At 39.6% G+C, this 15,754-nt stretch overlaps 1 long non-coding RNA gene across 1 annotated transcript; it reads left to right on the top strand.

Annotated features, from left to right (window-relative positions):
- The first annotated feature begins 10,602 nt into the window (after nt 1-10,602).
- On the top strand, nt 10,603-13,036 carry LOC128011296 (uncharacterized). Its single transcript, XR_008182522.1, has 3 exons — nt 10,603-10,768; nt 12,688-12,731; nt 12,911-13,036. It is a non-coding gene; the product is annotated as an uncharacterized LOC128011296 (long non-coding RNA).
- The last annotated feature ends 2,718 nt before the right edge of the window (nt 13,037-15,754 follow it).

Genomic DNA, 15,754 nt, shown 5'->3' with positions numbered 1-15,754 from the left:
GCACTCCAATGTCCATCACCTGCCACGGTCAGTGGAGGTGCCTGGTGAGGCTGTGCCCCTAGGTGGGTCTGTCTCTAGTGGGATCTCTGTCATTTACAGGCCTTGGAATTGATAAGTGGGGTTGCCGTATTCTATCGTCGGGGCGACGATACAAAAAGTAGGGGTAGATTGTGGCAGATTAGTCAGATCCTCCCTGTAGTGACGTCATGTTATTGGTAGCCTATCTTCCCGCAGGGAGGTGTGTATAAATGGCTGTTTGGTGCGGGCCGGATGTGCGTGATCTGTTCTGTGCCTGCGCTCTTCCTGTTTACCGGCATTCAACAGAGGTCTGTGGTTAAAACACAGCCGTTTGGGCATTTTAACATCGCTTGTGTCATTTTGTGGGGCTTTGCGTACACTGGAGAGTCTATTGTAAACAACCGTTACGTGCGGTCTGGCTCGTTACACTGCCTAGTCCCAGCATTCCCGTGTGTTTACCGTTTGAGTGGGGACATCCAATATATGCTGTTTGGCATCTACTTCATTTCTATCCCGTGGATACTGACGTCAGCTCTGCTTTCTGGTGTGGCGAACGGCTGCGTTATTTGGAGCTGTGTGTCCGACGGCAGTGAGGCTTTTCCTTCACCGTGTGCTGTGTTATGCTGTGTGAGCACCACTGATAAAATCACGGGTATTGGAGTGAGTGTGTGTGTGTGTGTGCACTTAGTGTGATTCTCCTCTTTTGCTCCCTCTCTTAGCCCATTTGATGCCAATAGGCTACAGCTCCGAAGTAAATGTGAATCCTTATTGTGGATTGTGATTTCCAGCTTAGTAATTGGCTGGGTGACTATTATTCCTGCATTTTAAACTTTTGTACTAATAAACAAACTCTATTTTGCTACCCACGTCTCTTGCTCATTTTATTCAGTGGAATGAACCTGGGTTCCTTATAACATTTTAAGTGAACTGTGATTCCCTGGTATAGTCCCAGGGTGGCGTAGTCTATTGTATATCTCTTGAGTGTTGAATATTTCTGCAAAAAGACCACTTTGCCACACCTACATAACATTTTAATATAAATAATGCTGGAAAAACGTTAAAACAGAAATAATAAAGATGTAAACTTGATCTCTCATTCAAACTCGCTCGCTTCCAGATCGACGCTACTCCGCATTGGACGTACCTTCTACATCATTAGAAGAATGGCATCTACGCTAATATTTGTCTGTTTCTCTCTTGTTCCGAGGTCACCGTGGCCACGAGATCCAGTCTGTGTCCAGATCAGAGGGTCACTGCAGTCACCCGGATCCAGTACGTATCCAGACCAGATGGTGGATCAGCACCTAGAAAGGACCTCTACTGCCCTGAAAGACAGCGGAGACCAGGACAACTAGAGCCCCAGATACAGATGCCCTGTAAAGACCTTGTCTCAGAGGAGCACCAGGACAAGACCACAGGAAACAGATGATTCTTCTGCACAATCTGACTTTGCTGCAGCCTGGAATTGAACTACTGGTTTTCGTCTGGTCAGAGGAGAACTGACCCCCCAACTGAGCCTGGTTTCTACCAAGGTTTTTTTCTCCATTCTGTCACCGATGGAGTTTCGGTTCCTTGCCGCTGTCGCCTCTGGCTTGCTTAGTTGGGGTCACTTCATCTACAGCGATATCATTGACTTGATTGCAAATAAAAACAGACACTATTTCAACTGAACAGAGATGACATAACTGAATTCAATGATGAACTGCCTTTAACTATCATTTTGCATTATTGAGACACTGTTTTCCAAATGAATGTTGTTCAGTTGCTTTGACGCAATGTATTTTGTTTAAAGCACTATATAAATAAAGGTGATTGTGGAAAATAGTGCTTCAGCGAGTGTACATCGGTTGTACACTCTAAATCAGAATGAATTGTGGGTAAAAAGTAGTGGACAAATGTAGGGAATGAAGTCGTTCACCTGGAATTCGGACAGCACTACAAAATGGCTGACACCCCATATATTGCACTATATAGTGGATAGGGAGTGGTTTCAGACACAGCTTCTGTGTCCACTTTAAACAGCAGCGTTTTCTGTCAGCAATGTATGACAAGCAAACTCTGGCTGCTGTTATAGGCTACTCCACTCATTATACTCAGATGCATAAATAAAATAACTATTAATAATAAATGTTTTTCTAAACTTGAGCTATTGTTGTTCACTTACAATATTTGTTCATTTAAAATGGAAGTTAATTTGTAAAAATTGATTTACTTGTTCAAAGAAAAGGCTTAATGTCGAGCTAGCCTGAGTTAGCCTATATTTTATATAGTGTTATGGTTATGTGGTGAGCCTGAGTATAGTTTTACACATCAGCCCAGTCTAGTCTGTAAAGTTATTGATACGCAGTCAGGTTTTTTTTTTTACACATTAATCTGAAAATGAATGTGGCACACCCAGTTTTTAAAATGTACATCCAGAGACTCTTTTCTGGCTATGTGGACTCAATATGATCATAACTCAGTTGCTTTCATATCAGAGCACAGATGAGGTGGAGCTGCTTCAGAACAGAGAGGGTGAGATAGGGAAAAACAGTAGCAGCACAACGTTACAGGTAGGTTATGTGCTGTATGAAAGGCCAGGTGATTTTGATTTGTTGGTGATAAAAGGGAAGAAGAGTACATGATAAATAGTGAATACAGTTTGAATATTATCAAGTTAAATGTTCTTCTTGTAGGAGCCAAATTGCGTGTTGTTATTTGTTAACATGGTCACATTATCACATGGGTGTGGTTTCATATTATTTACCTGCTCACTTGTGTGGTGGGAGAGAAACAGAATCAGGCCCTGATATTTTTCTGTTGACTGTTATAATATAGTTTCAGTTGTGATGAACATTTTTTTTAATTTTTTTTATGCCATGCTTTCATATCAGAGAACAGATGAGGTGAGGCTGATTAAAGACAGTGAGGGTGAGACGGGGAGAAGTAGCTCAGAGTTGCAGGTATGTGCTTTGTAAAGGGTCAGGTAATTAATTTTAATTATGTCATGTCAGAAACAGGCTAGCACATTTTCATATTTCATAGGTGAGACAGGGAAAATTTTTAGTGAACGTTTTTGACTTTATAAAATTATTCTCTCAAGTCTTGGGTATGCAACAATAAATAAAGTAAGACATATTTTTCTTCTACATAGTAGCCTATTATTATTTTTGGCATCATTTATCATTATAAACAACTTAATTATTTCCTGGATTTTGTATCACCATAGTCCTTAACTGTATGTAAATGGAGGAAATGGGATTCAAATCTAAAACATTTTTCCCCATTTTGTGCCCCCCCCCCCACTTCTCAAACCAAAGTTACACCCTTGGACGCTGCTGCCATGAGACCCAACAATCTCTCGAACTGTTTTACAGTGCGTGACTGGCCTAGCTTTAGCTCTGATGTGGCTGTGAGGATGTTGGCTACACGAGCGGGTGAAAGAGCGGCTCGCATCGTGACCGAATCCCATACCACCCCAAGAAAAGTGGTCCTCTGCAATGGAGATAGCACACTCTTCTTGGTATTGAGCCTCAAACCCAACTTCTGCATATGAGCAAGGACGACATATCGATGCCGAACCACCAACTGTTCTGATTCCGCTAAAATCAACCAGTCGTCCAGGTAATTCAGAATACGTATGCCCTGCAGCCTGAGCGGGGCCAGAGCTGCATCTACGCATTTTGTGAATATGCGGGGTGAGAGAGCTAGACCGAAGGGAAGTACCCTATACTGGTATTCTTTGCCCCCGAAAGAAAACCTTAGGAACTTCCTGTGTCAGCATCTTGAATTTTAATTTCTGAACTGTACGATTCAACAGATGAAGATCTAAAATGGGACGCAGCCCTCCATCCTTTTTTGGAACAATGAAATAACGGCTGTAAAAACCGTGATGCTCTATAGCATTTTTCACTAAAAGAGATTTCACTTCTTGTTCCATGACCAGAGCCTGCTCGGGATGCACTACTGTGAGCAACACCCCGTTGTAGCGTGGGGGACGAGAACCGAACTGGATTCTGTAACCCTTCTCTACTATCTGCAGGACCCATTGAGATATATTCGGCAGAGTTTTCCATTCTGTCAGACATTCTACTAAGGGAACCAGCCTCTCGAGGCTGGCCTCTGGTGTAATTTGAACAGCTAGTGCAGGGACCTGAAGCCGAAGCGCAGGAACCACCCGAGCTAACTGCTCTTGAACCTCCCTCAGAGGGAGTGAGCCCGACGCAGCGTCTGGGAGACACAGTGCCAGAGACCCGCTGGAGACCGCTGCTCCCCAAGGCACCAAGGGTGGTGGGGTTGGAAGGACGGCCCCGTGAGAGCACCGAGACCGGACGAGCACCGTATACTAAGGTGTACAACGCACCGTCTCGATTGGGGCTGCCCTCACAGGTTTGACCCATTTGGTGTTTTCTTTTTGAAAAACATGATATGAGGAGCATGAAGGCTGGGGCTGCCTTGCACGCCCAGCAGCATCAGGATTAGATCGGCGAGGGAGAAAACTTTTAAAAGCTTCAGATTGTTTTTTATTTTCTTGAAATCTTTCAACCACTTCATTCACAGCATCACCAAACAGACCTTCATGAGAAATGGGAGCGTCTAAAAGAAAAGATCTATCTTTATCTTTAATATCTGAAAGATTAAGCCAAAAGTGTCTTTCTGTAGAAACCAAAGCAGCCATAGATCTACCAATAGCACGTGCTGTTTCTTTAGTCGCCCTGAGAGATAAATCCATAGCCCGACGAAAGTTCAAGAAATTCGTCACGGCTGACTCCCTCACTGTTATCTAACTCCCCCAGCAGCTGAGCCTGATAAGCCTGAAGCAAAGCCATCGAGTGAAGGCAAGCTCCAGCCTGAACTGCTGCTGTGTAAGCTTTACCCACTAAATTAGAGGTGATCTTTAAAGGCTTCATGGACAAAGTCGGGTTCTTAATAGATGACGGTGAACCAGGGAGAAAAAAAGGGAGACCCCGTGATGTAGGAGATGTTTTAGAAGACAGAAAACGCTCGTTTAATTTGCTTTTAGGACGAGCGCTCTGTTTATCAGATGGCCAAGATATATGTAACTTATCTACAGCTCGTGTTAATACATCAACCAACTCCTCATATGCTGGGGAAAGAGATGGCGAATCCTCTTCCCCCCTAATTGTGTCACCTTCACTGCCTGTTACATCTAACTCCTCGGAGCTAGAGAAACGAAGTAATGAGCTCTCCCCCCGGGCGGAAGAAGCCGCGGGGCGGGCTTCCGACACCGAAGTTTGAGCTATGGAGCTCCCAGTTAAGGGAGGAGCCCTCAGACCCGTCACAGAGATAAGGTTTTGAGCAGATTTGGGCTAGTTTCCTCAGAAACCTTTAAAATGACAATCTTGAGCATTGAAGCTCAAACATAAGTTTTTGTGCATATAACTTCTAACACATTAAAAACAGTCTTACAGCATTGCAAAAACGTTGTATTTCATATGGCATAAGCATCTTTTAGTTTGGCAAGATTTGCACTGAATATTGAATGAAGCAGCCTTCTCTGATAGAGAGAAAAGCTTTTGAGCAGATTTGGGCTAGATTTCACTTCATTTGAACAGATGCAGTATTTCAGCGTTACTGCTCTCAGAAACCTGTAAACTGACAATCTTGAGCATTGAAGCTCAAACATAAGTTTTTGTGCATATAACTTCTACAACCTGGTCTCATGGGAAATACGTACCTCTGCACACTTTTTTGCTGCGCCACAAATATGTACCACCTGGTACATATTGCTACAGTTTTGAAACACAAACGTCCACTGGGATCGCTAAAGAGTGACATTTTCTTTTCTTTTACAAAGAAGAAACAGGACTGCATTGAATTAACCAAAAATAAAAATAAAACAACAATAATAATAATAATAATAATAATAATAATAATAATAATAATAATAATAATTATTATTATTATTATTGTTGTTGTTATATATATATATATATTTTATTATTGTTGTTGTTGTTGTTGTTATTTTATATATATATATATATATAATATATATGTGTGTGTGTGTGTGTGTGTGTGCGTGTGTAACGGAGGCCACTGAGTTGTGCTGTGCAGATAAAACCTCATATATATATATATATAAATACAGAAAAATAAATGACTCCTCGACAAATAAGAAAAAAACGTACAGAGTTTTTTTTTAGTCCTTGTTTTTATTGATTTATATTCTGTAGGCTTCTCATCGTCAGTAATTAATTCCAGTCAAAATATAGTAAATATAGTAAATATATTCTACCCGTTAATTAACAGAAGTTGCTGTTTATTTTTTGAGAAATAATGTTACCGTTTTTCTATCGGTTTGGTGTGTTAAATCTAACAGTAATTTACAGAACCCATTAGCCTTATCGACAGTGACAATCAGATTTAATTGTTTCTCCTTCGATTATGAGAACGGGGATTCGTTTTGGATAGTAATTTAATTAAAATAAATTTAATAAATTTAATTTAATTAATTAGTGGACGCCAGCATTACCCGTGATGCTAAGCATCAGTTGCTATGGAGACGTAGCCAGTCCCCTTAGCGATTGGGTGATTTCTTTAGTGATTTCATTTCTCATTGCGCTCTGTCCAGGTAAGTTACGAGGTTCATAATAAGTAATGATCACGTTTTGCTTAAATGTTATAATTGATGGATTTCTTTGTCATTACACTCATGATGTGTCAGTAATAACAATATAACTTGGCCTAACGTTACTGCATAAATCTGGAATGAGAAACCCCAGAAAAATACACGCGCCTTTTTACAGTCATACAGGAGGAAAAGCATGACTTTACATGTGCTTGCTGCTGTTGCTGTTTTATTAGTCAGTGGTTAGATCAGCGTAGCAGACAATAAACGGACAAGGGACGTTGCATATGGGACAAATAAATTAGGCCCAATATACGGACGTCCCGCCTAATAGGTGACACGTGACAGTTGGCATTGGCAAGTGGCTAGGTTAGCCAGTAGTACTAACCCCCTTTATAGGAACAACGTAGTTTTAAAGAATTCTAACGTTAGAATTGTGCCTCCTGTTACTGGATATCATGTTACAAAAACAAGTTTTATTAAGGTTTTAATGTAATTTTTTACTTTATTTTAGAGATTCCAGGAAGTTCAACGAAAATGTGCCCAGGGTGCAATACCCTAATAAGTGTTGCATTCAAAGCTTGCCCACATTGCAAACAACTGCAGCCATACAAAGCAAAAGTTGCAGCAAAGAGATGCAACTTTCAGAATAAAAAAAATGAATGGAAGGAGTCGGTCAAGAAAAACAACAACAGGACAGTTGTTCTCAATAGCAGCCATGTGTTGGTAAGGTTAAGTCAAAGTTCAGGATTCTAATAGGAATTTATGAAGATAAGTCAATTAACACAGTAAAGTTTAACAGTCAGTAGCCATGTTTCCATGTAATTGTCAAGCGAACTTATGAAATGTTTCAAAAAAGTATAAACTATCAATCAGGTGTATTTCTATCAACTGGGTTGGAGGGAATTAATTAACATCCCGTGAGGGGATCACCCCTTAGATGGGACCTCGGCACTATGGGGGCCATTACCATCCTCACACCTTCCAGAGGCTGAGCCATGATCAGAAAGACTCAGGGTCTCAAGCAACACCGCCCAAGCGGTTTCCCATACACCACATTTCCCACGCCGCATGTCAGATGATGATTTAGTGCTGAGCTCTTTGCTCGCTGCTACTGAGGGTTTCCTGGTTAGTTTCTTTTTCCCCACTTGGTAATGTTTTGACTGCGTAAACAGCTGATCAGTGATGTGACTTAACTGTTCTTCATGTCAGAACTTGTGCAAAGCTGTTACCATGTTCCATTCAGCACATTAATTCTTTTTCGAAAAAGACAAAAACCACCTCAAGCGACCGTAAAATGTTTTTGCTAAATTGAGGACGTTTTTTCCCCAAATTTTGATGGAAACATGGCTGGTGAAACATGTAGTATAGTAATGAATCCCTTGATATGAGTTGTACATTTAATATGACCATTAAACCATTAAACCATTAAAATTGTCATGAAATTAATATTTAAATTAAATTATTGTATTCGGTGCATGTTTTTTTTTTATTTAATAATGTTTTTATTTCAGCTTGACAAACTTGCTGCCCTCGATTTTTTCCCAATACTACTTTTGGGTAAGAAATGCAAAGGAAGTTTGGTGGCCGATGTCATCCTAGGAGGGGACTATATTTTGGATCCTGATTTGCTTCAGAGGGTTAAAGTTATGTATGAAGCTGTGCTAAAGAGTAAGTTTTTTTTTTTTTACAAAGAAGAAGCTCTGGATTAATCTGAAAACACTGGTAATCCTAAGGAAACCAAAGGAATGTGAACCCACAAGTATCATTTTCTTTATTTTTCTATTGATGCATGAGCATTACTTTCAGCCATAATAGGATGAATCAGCATGTGATCACCCAATTGTTTTTTTTAGCAGTTGAGCCAAGTCAACAAGCTAGATAAAAAGTAGGCAGAAAATCTTGAATGTTCTGATCAGACATTAAGAGACAGCATTACCTTGACTGGGAACTCGATGACTATATTTGTTGATATAGACTGTAGATAATTAATTTTACATTTAAATCATAACATAACACACCAGTGAGACCAGAAGCCACTGAGACTGTCACTCCAGAAGCCACTGAGACTGTCACTCCAGAAGCCACTGAGACCGTCACTCCAGATGCCAATGAGACCACCGTCATTCCAGAAGCCACTGAGACCGTCATTCCAGAAGCCACTGAGACTGTCACTCCAGAAGCCACTGAGACCGTCACTCCAGAAGCCACTGAGACCGTCACTCCAGATGCCAATGAGACCACCGTCATTCCAGAAGCCACTGAGACCGTCATTCCAGAAGCCACTGAGACTGTCACTCCAGAAGCCACTGAGACCGTCACTCCAGAAGCCACTGAGACCGTCACTCCAGAAGCCACTGAGACCGTCACTCCAGAAGCCACTGAGACTGTCATTCCAGAAGCCACTGAGACCGTCACTCCAGAAGCCACTGAGACTGTCATTCCAGAAGCCACTGAGACCGTCACTCCAGAAGCCACTGAGACCGTCACTCCAGAAGCCACTGAGACTGTCATTCCAGAAGCCACTGAGACCGTCACTCCAGAAGCCACTGAGGCCGTCACTCCAGATGCCACTGAGACCACCGTCATTCCAGAAGCCACTGACACCACCATCAATCCAGATGCCACTGAGACACCGTCATTCCAGAAGCCACTGAGACCGTCACTCCAGAAGCCACTGAGACCGTCACTCCAGATGCCACTGAGACACCGTCATTCCAGAAGCCACTGAGACCGTCACTCCAGAAGCCACTGAGACCGTCACTCCAGAAGCCACTGAGACCGTCATTCCAGAAGCCACTGAGACCACCGTCATTCCAGAAGCCACTGAGACCACCGTCATTCCAGAAGCCACTGAGACTGTCACTCCAGAAGCCACTGAGGCCGTCACTCCAGAAGCCACTGAGGCCGTCACAGAAGCCACTGAGACCGTCACTCCAGATGCCACTGAGACCACCGTCATTCCAGAAGCCACTGAGGCTGTCACTCCAGAAGCCACTGAGACCACCGTCACTCCAGATGCCACTGAGACACCGTCATTCCAGAAGCCACTGAGACTGTCACTCCAGAAGCCACTGAGACTGTCACTCCAGATGCCACTGAGACCGTCACTCCAGAAGCCACTGAGACCGTCACTCCAGAAGCCACTGAGACAGTCACTCCAGAAGCCACTGAGACCACAGGCTCATCAAAAGCCACAAGACCCCGGGGCCAGAAGGCAAAAAAAAAGACAAAGTGAAGTATATTTCTTTAATAGTCAGTAATGTGTTATTAGAACTATGTTAATACGTATGTAAGAACTATGTTTTTTAATACACTACCAGTCAAAAGTTTGAACCCACCTACTCATCCAAGAGAATGGGAAAGCGTTGCCAAACCTTTGACAGATATTGTACATTCTAAATTAGTAATAACTTACTGTATTTATATATTAAGCATAGCGTCAGTTCTGCCAGGTCACATTAGTCAAGCTCGCATCAGCTGATCTACGTCTACCTATAGGAATACGATGCCTATTACTGTATACAGTACATATATAAGCTCCTTCAGTATTATCAGCAGCTGTCGCGTTTCTCAGGAGCGAATTACCCTGCTCCATCCCCAGCTCCACCTCTCGTCAGTCATTATAGCATTCTGATTACCCCTGAATCAGACTTAAATTCTCTTAAATATATTGTACATTAAAATAAATTACTGATATCTGCAATACATTTATGTTGGTTCTGTTTTGTTTACCCTACGGGGGTTTTTTGCTACTTTTATGATTCTATGCTAGGCTGCATGGATGCGTAGGGAGTTCTTGTCCAGAACAGAACCATACCACCAATCAAAACTATATGCTAACTGTCAATCATATTTGATGATAGTGCTCTTGACAGAAATAGTGTTTAATAAAATTTGATATCTTGTATATTTTTAATACAGATCCAGTCCAACAGAGGGTAGCCAGCAATATGAAGCCAAAAAAAAGTGTTAAGTACATTTTCTCTATTTAAAATTATATGATGTATCAACTACACATTGATTCTGCCATCACAGTTAGGTATTGTCTATACTGGTATATTGGTATACTTATTTCAATGTTATATTGACTATCTTTCAGATGAGTGTCCAGAATGCTGTTGGAGAGTGAGGCAAAACAACTTTGACTACTCCAAGGTTTTGAAAAGAAGAGTGAGAGAGGTTTGTCTTTCTAAAGTATTTTAAACGCTCTTGCTTTATATCAATGTACTCGCACTCACTCATTATTAATATTTAAATTCTTTTTGATTCTACAATGAATAAGGACCTGTGTCCTCAAAAGCATTTTTTCACGCGACTGGCATATTTGCACACGCCGCTGAGTTTCTTTTTCACGCTGATGCAAAGAGCATTTGTGGTTTTTTACCAGTCGCCAAGAGTTGAAGAATGTTCAATTTTGGGTCAAATGCAGTGCTCATCACTGTCACTTTTTACCCAGCTGTCCAATCACCGTTGAGGAGGCGCGGGACTAATAACACACAACCACCACACTCTGCTCGTACAAAGTCAATAGATGACAGCAACAAGCATAATAATGGAACAAAATAATTTTAAACTAGAGCCAGAGCAAATACTTTATAATCTATCGACATTTTTGTATAGAAACAACACAGAAACAAACAATCTGTGAAATGAGATAACTAGTAACACTTTCGCGGATATTCCACATAATAACAACAAGCAAAGCACTGCCAAAACACTCTCAAGCACTCACACTCACGCACTTATCAGCTGGCTAAATGGTTTGGTGGACACACAGCCTAAAACTGCTTTAAAAAAATATCTGCAGTGTTTAAGCACTTGATTCGACAACTAGATGTTTTGAAGACTGGATTTAGTGTTCATGGAGTGAGCACTAATGTCACCATTTTTACAAACAAGATACATACAAAGTTTACTTTACAATAATAGAAAATAATTTGGCTGTATGTATTGCTCACATGATGTAGAACGCTATCCGAACAATACTTTGGTTAACATCAAATATGTAGAAAAAGTCTTAAATAAATCAAGGTATTATGTAGTAGGTTTTAAATGTTTAGGTAGGTCTTATTTATGTTGAAATTTATTTAATGGTACTTTTTGTAGTTCTTTGTTGTCTGTCTGACCAATATAAAACCTACAATTGCACACACAGTTCTGTAAATAAATGTACTTTTCAAGTAAATATTTGACTTTGGTTTTCCTTCAGAGCTTCATACTTTTTTGCAAGTAAATAGGTCTTAAATTTCCTTCACAGTGGTCATAAAAAATGTGTTACAAATTTTACATTTTACTTAATGAAACTTGCAGAAACCCTGAAAACATTAATGCATAGATAAATATGGATAACTCTTTGGATATGTTATATAATGTAATGTCAACATGAATAGAAACTGTCACAAGGTTTTCATGTAATTTTCTAGATCCCTCTAGACCCCTAAGACAGTATATGATACTGTACTGTACCACTTTGAAACAATCTTACAGCAGTAAATGTTATTTTTAAATGTTATTACATGTTAAAGCTACACTGTATAACTTTTTAAGATTATTCTTAGCAAAAAAACAGTTTGTTGTATCAAAAGTATATGTGCTCATTCATTCATGTGGAATTAATTCCACTAACTAATAAAGTATTCTCGTAAGCGTAGTATCTGCCATTTAATTACATACGAGTGAGTCGCTCAAATGGTGGCAGCCATGTTGTGCCTTCATTTTGAAAATACATTCACCAAAGAGGGACATACCTGGAAATTTAAGCTTCGCCTTTTGCGTTTTACACTCAGTGATACTCATGGGAGAATTCGAACTGGAAGCCATGTTAATCTTGGAATAATATGGCCACCATAGGAGTTAAAACACACTCGGAATTGAAATGAGCAGAAATTAATATTTACTGGTTAGTCATGTAACTTTTCACGGCTAGATGGGGGAAAAAATCACACAGTGTAGCTCTAATATTTTCCAACAAAGTATCTTTGAGGACTCCAGACATAAAGACTGTACTTGCTGCCACCACAATGGCATGACTTGTGCCAAGACAAACGTTGCTGGATATTGAGTTGTGATAGATTTTTTTTTTAATGTTTATTCTATAGGGAACAGAGGAGGTCCTCATTTGTTGGGTTCCATGCAAGACCTGGTAGGTGTACTAATGTACAGTTTATTAAATACACAACATTTTAAACATTAACAATGTCGACAGTTACTAAAATATTTGAATATTTTTTTTATAGTTATATTTCATAAAATGATATATCATTTTGTAGCCTGAATTAAGTTACTCATTAAATCTTTACTCAGAACATTGTCTCTTTACAGTGGGACCAAATGGAAAGACTCCTGGGAGCCCTCCTCCCTTCTTGAATAATGAATTACATTTTTATTTTTATTTTGTATTTTCTTTTATAATGAATAAAATAACTACAAACATAAACAAAGTTATTGACTTGTAATTCATTGCCTAAATTGCATATGCTATATAGAGTACATACAGATCTTTATAAATAACCTAATTAAAAATCCTCTGTTAATTGTCAGTTTTGTTTGAATAACTGTTATATCTACGTCTGTACGTCTGTTATGTTCTTACCTGTGCTTGTCTGTGTATGTAGTTATATATGTACTGTCTATATATTGGTTGTAAGCAGGATTTCTTGTAACTTGGTGGATGGGTAGGACATGGTACAGGAAGAAACCTATTATATTTTGTGGCTGTTTAAATTTTAGATTAATTAAATTTGATGTAGTTGGAGATATTTGCTCTACTTTATGCCTTATGTTCAGGTTTGTGTCCTTCTGTCCAGATGACATTGAGCGGAGAACATCATGATGGTGCTGGTTCCACCCCAGGGCAGGAAGTAGAACAGTAGTTGGCATGCCGTGTAGATGTACTATCATTATCTGCCTCTGTAATTGGATAGAAGACCAGTAGTAGTTGTCTTTTGATCTATTATTCATTGGCAATGCAATAATTATGCATTCAAAGCATCAAATTGATTTAATATTGCCATATAATTATAAATAGATTTAAATACATAGAAACAGAACTGTTTCAATTTCCAAGAAACAAATGTTACTTGTTTTACACAAGCTGAACAGGATTGAACAAAATAACCTGTATTATGAATATCAGGTGATCAGAGAACAAATATAAAATAATGGTTCATAAACTAATAATAATTATCTTGTCTTTTTAGACTTCTAAAGCTATACAGATCCACTTTGGGAACTGGAAACCCTTAAAGCTCACCTTCACCTGGAAATGAGAGAATGGGTATATGGTAAGAAAATTCAGAAAATTATATCTGACACAAAAATAGTTTTGTGTTTATTATAAAGGTTGACCCCTGTGATAATCTTTTTGTCATATACACTGTAAACCCCGATAAGTTAACTTAACTCAAATCGTTTGAGTAAACAGATTGCCTTGATTTAAACCCTGTAAGATTTAAAACTTTGCATTCAAGTAATTAAGTGATTAACTAAGTGCTGATTGAGAATTAGTGATGAACAGCTGCTGCTAACAAACAGAATCACTGAAGAAAAGAGAAACACAAGAACTACTACAACTGACTTCAGACACAGACTTAGACAGGGCTCTCAAGTGTCACGCATTGAGCGTGACAGTCACTCATTTCGGTCTTTTGTCACGCACTCCCGCCACACATTGTATTTCTCACGCAGAAAAACTATTTATAATATATTTAATATGCCGCAGCGCCCAAAAGTTATCTGGTCGCGCCGCTCTCACTATGGAAACCGGCAGGAATCAAGCGCGTTCTTAATCGAGCCTGTCACTTATCAGCCAATCAAAAAAAAAGAAATAGGCTACACAATAGCCAATCAGAAAATAGCACTATTGTATCTGGGTAAGATTTAACACAACAAACAATGAAAAAAAAAAGCATCCTGGAATTGTTCATCATCTCTCTCGTTCACTCACAGAGGAAACCACTGGAGCTCCGAGCATCACTTTGAGCACAAAGTAAGTAATGATCTCCTGTTACAACAAATTCACAACTTGATTGACACAAACAATGACAACTTGACTGCTGTTAGAGAATGTTTCCCAGATAATTAGCATCAGTTTTTCATGAGTGTCTGACAAATACACCTTTTCAACAAATACACCTTTTCTATGGATTGAGTGGTCTTTCTGATGATGGAATATGGATACACAATTTTTAAAAGTATTGTATCCCAATAACAATATATTCACCCCTCTGCCATTTGGTAGAAGATATAAGAGCATCAGAAACAGCTCTAGTAGATTTAGAGACAGCTTCTATCCTCAAGCCATCAGAATGCTTAACTTTACTCAACCATCTTCACTCTCCTAAATGGCACACTTGTCACTTTTTAGAATTAATCCTTCAACCTAAAGTAATCCTTTTTAATTTTACCTCTTCTATTTATCTACTTTCTATTTAAAAAAAATATATATATTTATTTATGTTATTTATGTGTATATGACAATAAACTTGAAACTTGTATAACCCAGAGATATCCTATAAGAAGGCTGTATTTGACTAGCTTTCTCTATGTCTTCTGTCTCACTGATAGGAGAAAAACTCAATGTGGGTTTCATTACCAGAGCTACGCTAAACAGGCTCCTTGAGGCTGGAGAGGTCACATCATAGAAAGCTCAACAATTCCAGCAGGAAAGCACTGGCATTTTTGGTCGGAGCTGTGGAGTATGCCATGGATAAACTCCTGTTGAAAGATGCTCTCCTGTAGCATGCCAGATTTATTGATGTGCAGCTAAGAGCTGAGTGTGGGGTTGAAGATGCCCTATACTTTGTAGATTGAGGGTATTTTCGATGGTTGGTTTGAACAAAACCTCAATACGAAACAGTTTGTCTCTGGATGGGACATTGTACTCAATCATGACCCGGAAAATGGCTGGGCTTGAGCCGAACTGTTTCAAATGGGAGCCAACACCACAAATGATAAAGGAGACCAAAAAGGCAACAAACACTTACAACTAACAACACCAGTCATAATCTCTCTCTCTCTCTCTCTCTCACAAACATTCGCACTCAAACACACACACACACACATTTTGTAAATGGAAATTGAATAAACACTTTGAATCTGGTTAAATTGTCAGTGTCATGTGTCAAATATTTTCTTCTGGGGGTGGGGGGGGGGGGGGGGGTTGTC

The sequence above is a fragment of the Carassius gibelio genome, chromosome B23, assembly GCF_023724105.1.
Source record: "Carassius gibelio isolate Cgi1373 ecotype wild population from Czech Republic chromosome B23, carGib1.2-hapl.c, whole genome shotgun sequence".
NCBI lineage: Eukaryota > Metazoa > Chordata > Actinopteri > Cypriniformes > Cyprinidae > Carassius > Carassius gibelio.
The sequence above is the reverse complement of the archived record's forward strand: the minus strand, read 5'-3'. Positions and strand labels throughout refer to the sequence as shown.